This window comes from Cetorhinus maximus, chromosome 11 (assembly GCF_964194155.1).
Source record: "Cetorhinus maximus chromosome 11, sCetMax3.hap1.1, whole genome shotgun sequence".
Taxonomy (NCBI): Eukaryota; Metazoa; Chordata; class Chondrichthyes; order Lamniformes; family Cetorhinidae; genus Cetorhinus; species Cetorhinus maximus.
This window is the reverse complement of record NC_135889.1, coordinates 8903379-8916268: the sequence shown is the minus strand read 5'-3', so window position 1 is coordinate 8916268 and position 12890 is coordinate 8903379.

Here is a 12890-nt window from a genome sequence, read left to right as displayed (position 1 = left end):
CCTTGAGTCTAGAAGAATGAGAGGTGAAAATTGTGAGGGGATGTGAGAGGGTGGATGCCGAGAGGATGTTTGCCCTTGTGGGATAATCTAGAGCTAGGGGGCACAGTTTTAAGATGGGAATGAGGAGGAATTTCTTCCCTCAGAGGGTTGTAAATTTTTGGAATTCTCTTTCCCCAGAGAGCAGTGGAGTCTGGGTCATTGAATATATTCAAGGCTGAGTTAAGATTTTTGAATGATGAGGGAGGGGAGGATTAATGGGGGGGTATGGCCGGGTGGAGACTGGAAAGTGGAGTTTGAGACCACAATTAGATCAGCAAGGTTCGAGGGGCCTTATGGCCTACTACTGCTCCTATTGCTTATGTTCACCCTGTGTATAAAACTCCTCGATTCAGTCCAGACTCCCTACACACCAGTAAACGATGAAAATGCGAGGTTATTGGCGGAAAAGGAAAAGTTTGCAGGGCTGTGGGGAAAAGGCAAGCGAGTGGCAAAATGAGAATTGCTCTTTCAGAGGCCCAGCACAGATGTGATGGGCTCTTCCTGTGCTGTAACTATAATTCTATGAGGAAAGGTTGTCTAGCCTGCTGCTGTTCTCTCTAGAAAGGAGAAGGCTGAGAGGTGATCTAATAGAGGTCTTTAAAATTATGAATGGATTTGATAACATAGGCATAGAGAAGGTGTTTCTACTTGGGGGGGAAGAGACCGAAACTAGCGTTCGTAAATATGGTGGTTTTCAATAGGGAATCTGAAAAGTTTTTACGCAGAAAGTGGTAAGAATATGAAACCCGCTACCACAAGGAGTGATCGAGGCGAAAAGCATGGACGCTAAGGGGAAAACTGGATAAGCACAAGAAAGGAATAGGATGGCTTGGGGTGCATGAAGAGCAGGAGGAGACTTGCATGGAGGATCAAAGGCAGCACAGACCAGTTGGGCAGAATGGCTGTAAAAACCTATGTAGGAAGGCAGATCACTAGACATGGTCCACAAAGGATTGTAGGCATTGATCTCCATTTGAGAGAGACAAGTGGTTATAAAGCTTGAGAGGCACCAATTCTGCATCAAGCATGGAGCAAGGCAAGGAGGCATTCTGCAGGAATCTAAATGACCAGTGGGGAATATCAATGGTGAAGCGGCGAGTTTTAGTTTTCCTGCCTGCGGATTTCCTGTTCCCATCTGTGTGCGCGCTGAGCCTTTCCTGTGGGAAGGGTTAACCTTCATGCACCATAAGGAACCTGCTGTACACTTGTATCCCAGTGCATCCCCATTGCTCCCAGAAACTACCATGGTCAGTTTGATGAGACATCTATCTTTGGTTGTAGCTCTGGCCGCTCGCTGCCTGTCATAAAACCACAGGACGGTTACAGCACAGGAGACGGCCGTTCAGCCCTTCAAGCCTGTGCTGGTTCTCTGCAAGAGCAGTCCAGCTAGTCCCACTCCCTTGCCTTTTCCCGTAGCCCTGCTGTTATTATTTCCTTCAAATATTTACCTCATAATTCCCTTTTGAAAGCCACAGTTGAATCCATCTCCACCAAACTCTCAGGCAGTGCGTTCCAGATAATAAACACTCGCTACGTATAAAAATTCATTTCATGTCACCCCTGGTCCTTTTGCCACTCGGTGCCCTCTGGTTTGCCGGTCCTTCTGCCAACGGGAACATTTTTTCTCTCCGTCTATTCCGACCAGACCCCTTCGTGATTTTGAACACCTCCGTCAAATATCCTCTCAGCCATCAATGACCTAAGGAGAACAGCCTCAGCTTTTCCAATCCACCCACATAACTGAAGCCCCCTCATCCCTGGAACCATTCACGTAAACCTTTCCTGCACCCTCTGTAACGCGGGCACAAAAAAAAAAGCCTTCTTAACGATAAGTATATATGGACACGTCACACGTGTGTAATAGAAAGAGAATCTCATACGGTCTCAGTAGTTTAGACTTTGTTTTTCTGAAATTAACGCACGACTACCTTTTTTATTCACAGGAAAAACCGGACTGCCAGTTACTGGTAACTGCTGCGTGCCTGATGGGCACTAGGTGGCAGCATTTTACTAGAAAGGCACTGACGCTGTGCAGGATCAGTGAGTAAATTGGTAGATTTTACATTGTGCTGTCACTGGGAGACGTGCCTGCCACAAACCTGGCTGCATAAATGAGAGTCAGAGTTTACAGTGTGTAACTATGGAGAAGATGTTAGTAGAATATTATAAAAATGATGATTTATTTACGGTAGCTTAAATGGTAGTCATTTTATCAGCTTGTATGACAATATTCCATTAACATTTCTTTTTTCACAGTGTTAGATAACCCAGTACGTCACCCTCCCCTTATTTTCTTTATTGCTGTCTTCTGTATTTTCTAGGGAGGAAACATCCTTTTTAAACTCTTCACGCCAATTCCTAAAATGTGTTCAGGTGTCCTTCCTCTAGCAGTATGTTCGCACTCCTGGAGTGCTGCTTTGGGCTGCAGTAGAGCGCTTAAGTTGGAGTTTGGTGACTGGGGGGATTTAAGGGTTAATTTCTATCTAAAATCTAGCCTGCCTTTAATTTAGTAATTAACTAAAAGTTGCTGTTTGGGTTGGAAGAAGGTGAGTTTCAGGCCAGCTTTAGAACAGGGTTTATACAGGCTCTGTTTGCAGCTATAACTAGTTAATTAGATAACCGGCTTAAACAGGTTTTCAGAGGCTAGATTAAAAAAGTATAAAAACAGGACATCTTATAGTGTTGACTTTGTCTGCACTGGAGTGCTGCTTTGGGCTGCAGTAGAGTGCTTAAGTTGGAGTTTGGTGACTGGGGGAGTTCGGTGAGGAGGGAACAAGGTGATCCTTTGAGTACCATGAGTACGGTCGGGTAAGTATTTACTACTTTTACCGCTTATAGTTTTTAAAGTCTTATTTTGTGGTTCATCGTTTGTAAGGACTATATTCTGTAACAATGAGGAGCAGGGGAGAAGGGCCCGAGAGTAACTGATGTTATTTGATATTAAGTATCTTCCAAAAGGTTTAATTTAATTTAAAGGGGTAAGTCATGGCAGGAGAGCGCAAAGCCATGTTGTGCTCCTCCTGCTCTATGTGGGAAGCCGGGAACATTTCCAGTGCCCGGGGCCAGCATGTGTGGGGTAAGTGTCTCCAGCTGCAACTCCTGGAAGCCCGGGTTTCGGAGCTGGAGCGGCGGCTGGAGACACTGTGGAGCATCCGCGAGACGGAGAGTATCGTGGAAAGCACGTATAGAGAGGTGAACATACCACAGGCTAAGAGTCCACAGGCCAGGAAGGGAATGTGTAACCACCAGGCACAGCAAGAGGACTAGGCAGGCAGTGCAGGAATCTCCTCAGGCTATTCCCCTGCAAAACAGATATACCGCTTTGGATACTGTTGAGGGGAATGGTGTCTCAGGGGAAAGCAGCAACAGCCAAATTCATTGCACCACATTTGGCTCTGCTGCACAGGGGAGGAGTAAAAATTGTGGGAATGCAGTTATAGGGGATTCAATTGTAAGGTGAATAGATAGGCGTTTCTGTGGCCGCAAATGATACTCCAGGATAGTATGTTGCCTCCCTGGTGCTAGGGTCAAGGATGTCTCAGAGCGGCTACAGGACATTCTGAAGGGGGAGGGTGAACAGCCAGTGATCGTGGTACACAGTGGTACAAATGACACAGATGAGTAAAGGGATGAGGTCCTAAAAGCAGAATATAGGGAGTTAGGAAGTAAGTTGAAAAGTAGGACCTCAAAGGTAGTGACATCAGGATTATTACCAGTGCCACGTGCTAGTCAGAGTAGAAATAGCAGGATATATCGGATGAATACGTGGCTGAAGAGATGGTGTGAGGGGGAGCTTTTCAGATTCCTGGGACATTGGGACAGGTTCTGGGGGAGGTGGGACCAGTACAAACTGGACGGGTTACACCTGGGCAGGTTACACCTGGGCAGGACCGGGACTGATGTCCTAGGGGGAATGGTTGGTGGAGGTGGGGGGCGGCGGGGGGGGCTTTTAAACTAAAATGGCAGGGGGATGGGACCCAACTGTAGTGGTGATGTTGGGAATGGCATTAAACAGGAAATTAGAGACGCATGCAATAAATGAACATCTGTAATTATGGGTGACTTTAATCTGCATATAGATTGGGCAAATCAAATTAATAACAATACCGTAGAGGAAGAATTCCTGGAATGTATACGGGATGGTTTTCTAGGCCAATACGTTGAGGAACCAACTAGAGAACAGGCCATCCTAGACTGGATATTGTGTAATGAGAAAGGAATAATTGGCAATCTAGTTTTGTGAGGCCCTTTGGGGATGAGCAACCATAATATGATAGAATTCTTCATCAAGATGGAGAGTGACATAGTTGATTCTGAGACTAGGGTCCTGAATCTTAAAGGAAACTATGATGGTATGAGGCGCGAGTTGGCTATGATGGATTGGGAAAAGTTACTTAAAGGGATGACGGTGGATAGGCAATGGCAAACATTCAAAGAGCGCATGGGTGAACTGCAACAATTGTTTATTCCTGTCTGGTGCAAAAGTAAAACAGGAAAGGTGGCCAAACCATGGTTTACAAGGGAAATTAGAGATAGTGTTAGATCCAAGGAAGAGGCATACAAATTGGCTAGAAAAAGCAACAGACCTGAGGATTGGGAGCAGTTTAGAATTCAGCAAAGGAGGACTAAGGGATTGATTAAGAAGGGGAAAATAGAGTATGAGAGTAAGCTTGTGGGGAACATAAAAACTGACTGTAAAAATTTCTATAGGAATGTGAAGAGAAAAAGATTGGGGAAGACAAAAGTAGGTCCCTTACAGTCAAAAACAGGAGAATTTATAAAGGGGAACAAAGAAATGGCTGACCAACTAAATACATACTTTGGTTCTGTCTTCACAAAGGAGGACACAAATAACATAACAGAAACGTTGGGGAGCACAGGGTTTAGTGAGAGGGAGGAACTGAAAGAAATCAGTATTAGTAGGGAAATGGTGTTGGGGAAATTGTTGGGATTGAAGGCCGATAAATCCCCAGGGCCTGGGGATTTATCCCAGAGCACTTAAGGAAGTGGCCCTAGAAATAGTGTATGCATTGGTGGTCATCTTCCGAGATTCTATAGACTCTGGAACAGCTCCTACAGATTGGAGGGTAGCTAATGTAACCCCAGTATTTAAAAAAGGGAGGTAGAGAGAAAACAGGGAATTATAGACCAGTCAGCCTGACGTCGGTAGTGGGGAAAATTCTAGTGTCCATTATAAAAGATTTAATAGTTGAGCACTTGGAAAACAGTGGCAGAATCGGTCAGAGTCAGCATGGATTTACGAAAGGGAAATCATGCTTGACAAATCTACTGGAATTTTTTGAGGATGTAACTAGTAGAGTTGATGAGGGGGAGCCAGTGGCTGTGGTTTATTTGGACTTTCAGAAGGCTTTCGACAAAGTCCCACATAAGAGATTGGTGTGTAAAATGGGATTGGGGGTAGTGTATTGAGATGGATAGAAAACTGGTTGGCAGACAGGAAAAAAAGTGTAGGAATAAATGGGTCTTTTTCCAAATGGCAGGCAATGACTAGTGGGGTACTGCAGGGATTGGTGCTGGGACCCCAGCTATTCACAATATATATCAATGATTTAGATGAGGGAGCTAAATGTAATATTTCCAAATTTGCAGATGACACAAAGCTGGGTGGGAGGGTGAGCTGTGAGGAGGCTGCAGAGACGCTTCAGTGTGATTTGGACAAACTGAGTGAGTGGGCAAATGCATGGCAGATGCAGTATAATGTGGATAATTGTGAGGTTATCCACTTTGGTAGCAAAAACAGGAAGGCAGATTATTGTCTGAATGGCTATAAATTGAGAGAGGGGAATGTGCAATGAGACCTGGGTGTCCTCATACACCAGTCGCTGAAGGTAAGCATGCAGGTGCAGCAGACGGTAAAGAAGGCAAATGGTATGTTGGCCTTCATAGCGAGAGGATTCGAGTACAGGAGCAGGGATGTCTTGCTGCAATTACACAGGGCCTTGGTGAGACCACATCTGGAATATTGTGTGCAGTTTTGGTCTCCTTATCTGAGGAAGGATGTTCTTGCTATAGAGTGAGTGCAGCGAAGGTTGACCAGACTGATTCCTGGGATGGTATGAGAAGAGATTGAGTTGGCTAGGATTATATTCGCTGGAGTTCAGAAGAATGAGGGGGATCTTATTGAAACCTATAAAATTCTAACAGGACTAGACAGGGTAGATGCAGGAAGGATGTTCCCAATGGTGGGGGAGTCCAGAACCAGGGGTCACAGTCTGAGAATATGGGGTAGACCATTTAGGACTGAGATGAGGAGAAATTTCTTCACCCAGAGAGTGGTGAGCCTGTGGAATTCGCTACCACAGAAAGTAGTTGAGGCCAAAACATTGTATGTTTTCAAGAAGGAGTTAGATATAGCTCTTGGGGCGAAAGGAATCAAAGGATATGGGGAGCAGACTATTGAGTTGGATAATCAGCCATGATCATGATGAATGGCAGAGCAGGCTCAAAGGGCCGAATGGCCTACTCCTGCTCCTAGTTTCTATGTTCCTATGTTTCTCCTATAAGGGGAGAGACAATGTTAGATTTAGTAATGAGGAATGAAGTAGATCAGAGAGATGAGTTAGATGTGGGTGAGCACCTCAGGCCTAGTCACCGTAATATGATGACTAAGAAAGGGGAAAAGTTTGTAGACAAACAAGGACATATTGGAAGAGAGCAGATTTTATAAGACAAAGAGTAAGGTGGAAAGGGAAACTGTCCAATAAGATCAACAATAGGATTCTTCTAAAAGAGGAGATTGCAGAAGTAATACAATCCATTAGGTAAAAAAAAAGTTCCGGTTTGTCATGGATAGATAGAACCACAGAATTGTTACAGCTCAGAAGGAGGCCATTCAGTCCATCATGTCTGTACCAGCTCTCCGAATGAGCATTTCACCTGCCTTCTCCCCGTAACCTTGCAGATTGTTTCTTTTCAAATAATCATCTAATTCCCTCGAGTGCCTCGATTGAACCTGCCTCTGTCACACTCTCAGGCAGTGCATTCCAGACCCGAGCCACTCGCTGGGTGAAAAAGATTTCCCTCGTGTCACTCTTGCTTCTTTTGCCAATCACTTTAAATCTGTGCCCTCTCGTTCTCGATTCTTTCAGAAGTGGGGACAGTTTCTCCCTATCTACTCTGTTCAGACCCCTCATGATCTTGAATATCTATCAAATCTCCTCTCAGACTTCTCTTCTCCAGGGAAAACAGTCCCAACATCTCCAACCTGCCCCGTCAGCTTCAATAAATTATGCGGGTATACACCCAGGTCCCTCTGCTCCTGCACACCCTTTAGAATTATACCCTTTATTTTCTATTGTGACTCCATGTTCTTCCTATCAAAATGGATCACCTCACACTTCTCCTCATTGAACTTCACCTATCTGCCCATTCCATCGACTTGCCTATGTCCTTTTGAAGTTCTACACTGTCCTCCTCACAGTTTACAATGCAGCCAAGCTTGGAAACAAACTAAAATTGAAAAATAGGGCGTATGGGACATAAAGGTCCCACAGCCCTGATTCAAAGAAAACCAAGTGAGTTCTTCTTGGTATCCTGGCCCAATATTTATCCCTTAACGAACATCACTGAAAACAGATAATCTGGTCATTATCTCATTGCTGTTTGTGGGAGCTTGCTGTGCGCAGATTGGCTGCCACGTTTCCGACAAGACTGACAAATCTTCAAGAGTTCTTTATTGGCTGTAACGTGCTTTGGGACATCCCAAGATCTTAAAGGTGCCGCAATATAAGTCCTTCTTTCACTCTGCAGGTCGCTTGTTCCTCAGAGCCCAGCTGTAATATTGGTTTACTGGTGCAAGCGCGTGCTGGTGACAGATTTAAAAGGGAAAATGAATAGCTAGTTCTGCAGCAGAAAACACCATCACACAACAAAGTAGCTCATTTTTCATCTAACTGTGTTTCCTGAAGCAAAGCATACAAATAACATCGAGGCATTCTATTCCAACAGAGTCACTCTGAATATACGTGTCCAATTTACATTGTAAATACAATTAACAACATATGTACTTAAAATCACAGAATCACAGTGCAGAAGAGGCCCTTCGGCCCATCGACACGTGAGAAACACCTGACCTACCTACCTAACCCCATTTACCAGCACTTGGCCCATAGCCTTGAATGTTATGACGTGCCAAGTGCTCATCCAGGTACTTTTTAAAGGATGTGAGGCAACCCACCCTCATCACCCTCCCAGGCAGTGCATTCCAGACCGTCACCACCCTCTGGGTAAAAAAGTTTTTCCTCACATCCCCACTAAACATCCTGCCCCTCACCTTGAACTTATGCCCCCTTGTGACTGACCCTTCAACTAAGGGGAACAACTGCTCCCTATCCACCCTGTCCATGCCCCTCATAATCACCATTGGATTTAATCCATAGCTTCATTTCAGATAAAGAACATGACATAATTTGTATTTATTTTTAAGAGTCTGTCACCGCAAAGCATGTCAAACTTGTACGGTAGCATAGCAGTTATGTAAATCCAGAGGTCTAGACCTAATGGTCCAGAGACTCGAGTTCAGATTCCTTCGTGGCAACTGGGAATTTAAATTTAGTTAAAGACATAAATCTGCAATAAAAAGCTGGTATCAATAATGAAACTATTGGATTCTCACAGAAACCCATCTGTTTCGCTTAGGGAAGGAAATCTGCCGTCCTTACCTGGTCTGGCCTACATGTGACTCCAGACCCCACAGCAATGTGTGGTTGACTCTTAACTGCCCTCTGTTCCAGCCTAGCAAGCCACCCCATTGTAAACAAGGGCAATTAGGGATGGGCAATAAATTCTGGCCTCGCCATCAACGACCACATCCCATGAATGAATAATAATAAAAAGCACATGTCTGCTCCCTGCATCTCTAACCCAGGGTGCCCATAACGGTTAAAGTAAATACTGCATGGCAGGACAGCAGGAGGAGTGAATTTATAATAGGAGATTATTTAAAACACTTAAGATTTAAAACAGAGATGAGGAGGAATTTCTTCTCTCAGAGGGTGGTGAATCTGTGGAATTCTTTACCGCAGAGGTGCTGTAAAGGCTGGGTCATTGGGTATATTCAAGGCTGAGATAGACAGATTTTTAAACAGTAAGGGAATCAAGGGTTATGGGGAAAAGGCAGGAAAGTGGAGTTGAGGATTATCAGATCAGCCATGATCTCATTGAATGGTGGAGCAGACTCGATGGGCCGAATGGCCTACTTCTGCTCCTACGCCTTACGGTCCTGTGATAAACATATAAACAGTATTACTTCAGCCTGGACATCACCGTGTTCTGATAAAGGACCACCGACCCGAAACGTTAACTCTGTTCCTGTCTCCCGCTGAGTATTCCCAGCATTTTCTGGTTTTTATTTTACGCTAAGGTGTAACGTTCGTGTGATTTGGATTGGCTTGAACAGAGCATTCATTCATGAAGCTGCCCGAAATGCGAGCAACGTAATGTCCAGGAAAAGGCTGGCGTGAGTTAAACAGCACAGCTGATAGCGTAAAACCCTGTTTGGCTACGAAGACTGCCGCGGAAATGCTTCTCTCCGTTTCATTGACAGAGGTGCTACGATGGAGATTGATCCTGAGTGATAATCACAAACCCAATCCCTTGAGTCACATCCTAAATGGATTATACGTCAACATTAATCAATGGGACTGAAATATTTACACAGTTCAAAGAGGAATCCGCTCTCTCTAATAGATCAACCCTAACAGAAGATATCCTGGCAAATTCAGACAAAGATCATAGTTCCCTCCTGTCAAATGAATAACTGCGTTCTGATTTAAAAGGCAAAAACAGAAATGCTGATAAGATGCAGCAGATCCATCAGTGAAAGGGGAATAGACAGAAGACACCTTTCAAGCCACTGACTAACCCTCCTTGAGTATCTTCCTGCTCACAACTCAACTGAGTTTATTGCCTTTCGCCTTTGGGTGTTAATGTTTGAAATTTAAAATCAGCACAAGAGGAGATAGGAAGGAACCAGACGAGGTACATAATGGGGTGGAATCGTCCCAGATTTGCACAAAGTGCTGTAGCGGGTGGGGGGGGGGGGGGAAGACGTTTTTCCCGCCGGCCGCAATGGCGGCTTCTCGCGCCGTATTGTCCCATTCCCGGCGCCTCCCACCTCATTGATAACGCATTCCCGGGGAACAACGCCAGATCACTGGCAGGGCAGCCTCTGAGTCGCTCGCCCTGCTGTCACCCCAGGTCTGCAGTAATCCAGGCGCCATATTTAAAGGGCACCCCTGCCTAGAGCAAGCACGGTCACCAATCCAGCAAGGGAGGCAGTGGCAGCGGAGGTCAGTACCAATGCCCTGCAAAAGAGGACAGCCACCCAGTGCCGAAAGAGGATGAATGATCTTCCATTCGCCAGGGTAAGTCACTCTTCTCATCACTCTCAACTCACACACTCACAAACCCATCACACATCCACAGGGCCCTCACTCACTGCCAGTTCAAGGGACATCACCATTCACTCTCTCACACACACCTTCATCTGCCCTGCGGACTGTGTCCTCATCCTGTCCATGGCACCACTCACCACCCGCACATGCCAGGCTTCCTTCTCATCTGGCCTGGCAGATGACCTGCTTAAACTCTCTCCATTTGTCTTCATGCAGGACAAGCTGGCACACAACAACAGGGGGAGGTCGCAGACTGGTGGAGGAATGCCTGACATCAAGGTCCTCACAGACTTTGAAAACAGAGTCGTCCAGCTGACCGGCGATGATCTGGACCGTTCCTATGCTGACGCTCGGAAGAAGAATCTGATGACTCCCTCATTGAAGACCTGTCACGGCTCTCACCCACACCCTCCACCAGCACAGAGAAACACTCCTAGGTGGGACCTAGCTTTAGAGTAGCCTCACAGTCTGGTGAGCACATCGCACTGTCTGATCCACAGCAGGTGGATGCAGGGACTTCCCAGGTCCCCGGCACTCGGAGGGCTGCTGGAGACCAGAAACCTGCTGAGTCCGAGTCAGGTGACGAGCCTCTGGACTCGGTCATGTCACAGTTGCCGGAGCTGCAAAGGCAAGCTCAGGAACATCAGGAAGGGATGTCCGCTGCACTCCTCAGATTGCAAGGCACCATGGAGAAGTCTGTCCACCTTCACTCTGAGGTGATAGTGCCGACATGCCAACACAGCGAGGTCAACACTGGTAGGATGGCGGCCGCCATGGAGACCTTGGTTCAGGACATTGCTCCTGCACTGCTGCGCGGGCTCAACTCCATCGCTGATGCCATATTTGCCCTCCAACAGTGTGTACATGAGAGGGGTGCGGGGCAGCTCGATCTCACTCCAGCTACCCCTTCTCCTCAAGGAGTCAGCCTGGGGCCCCTGGGCACCCATAGGGGGGAGGATCAGCAGGTGCACACCCCGGGGACATCCATCCAGGTGACTCCGGGAGTGTTCGACCCATCCGAATTCCCTCTTCCTGTGACCTCTGCAGCTCCAGCTCCACAGGCCAAGGAGAGCCTCACAGCAGGACCCCGAGAGCAGGCCGGGGACCTTCAGGTCTTGGCCCTCCAGAGGTCATCACAGGTTGTCGCAGTCAGCAGGCTGCCTCCACCTCCACTGTGGATGTCTGGGGAGCACCAAGACGTAGCGGCAGGGTTAGGAAAGTTAAGAAGATGTAACTCTTTTCGAGTCAAAACAATAAACTAAATTAACAATAACAAGGGAGAAATTAAGCACGGCCCCTAATTCAGGTCAGCTGTAAAACCAAGGACAAAGTTTAAAGGAAACGTTAAGAAGATGTAGTTGCACAGCCTGGGCATGGGTGTTAATCACTTGTGCACAATGTTCACTATTGTCAATAAACTCCCAAGAATGTCTCCCTGCCTATGGCTCCTTGTTCTGATGAGCAGTGTTCATGTCACTCAGAGGTGAAACCTTTCTGCACAAGATAAAGGCAGGTGTCTCAGTCCAAGGCCTCTTCCCTGTTCTTTGTGCAGCCTGCAGACCACAGTGATGGTCCAGCCTCACACTCCCTGGGAACATTATTGATGCCTGCACCTCGATGGTGCTGGCTATTGCTGCCAGAATGTCGTGGGCACGAGTCACAGAGTTCCATCATTCTCTCTGTGCTCTCAGCACCTTTAAGGTGGGGCTGGCCCCCATCTCTTCAGCATCTGTGACCAGTGACGCTGTGCTTCAGAAGGGCTCAGGTGCTGAAGGCAGACAAAGGATCAGGTGCTTCTAAAGTTTCACAGCTGCGTCTCTATATGACCCTGAGCACTGAGTGTTTTGGCACTGCCACCAGTCACACATGAATCAAACGTTCACAGATGCAAGGTGAGGATGTCAGGACTGTCCTCACTGCATCTCGTCACATCCTCCATGAATCTAGCGGCTATGAGGGCCTCCCGTGCATGCCTGTCCTGTCTGGCTAGTGCAATTGCCGGCATCCTTGACTTCGAGGACCTCATCATCGTCATCCCCTTTGACATCCTCCTTAGGGAGGAGACGTGCAGCTCCTCTCCCCATTGTAGCGCCAGGTTGTGGAGCACCCAGCAAGTGACAATGATGCGCGACACCCTCGGTGGACTGTGTTGCAGCGCTCCACCAGACCTGCCAATGCTCCGGAACCTCATTTTCAAAATGCCTATAGTTTGTTCCACCAAAGTCCGGGTTGCAGCCTGAGTCTCGTTTCACCGTCGCTCTGCTGCAGTCTGAGGCTGCTGCACGGGCATCATCAGCCACGGCCTCTGTGGGTAGCCATTGTCCCAGAGGACCCAGCCCTGCAGCTTCTGTGGACCCTGGAAGACTCCAGGGATCTGAGACCTGCTAAGGATGTAGGGGTCGTGGATGCTGCCTGGAAACCGTGCACAGACCTGCA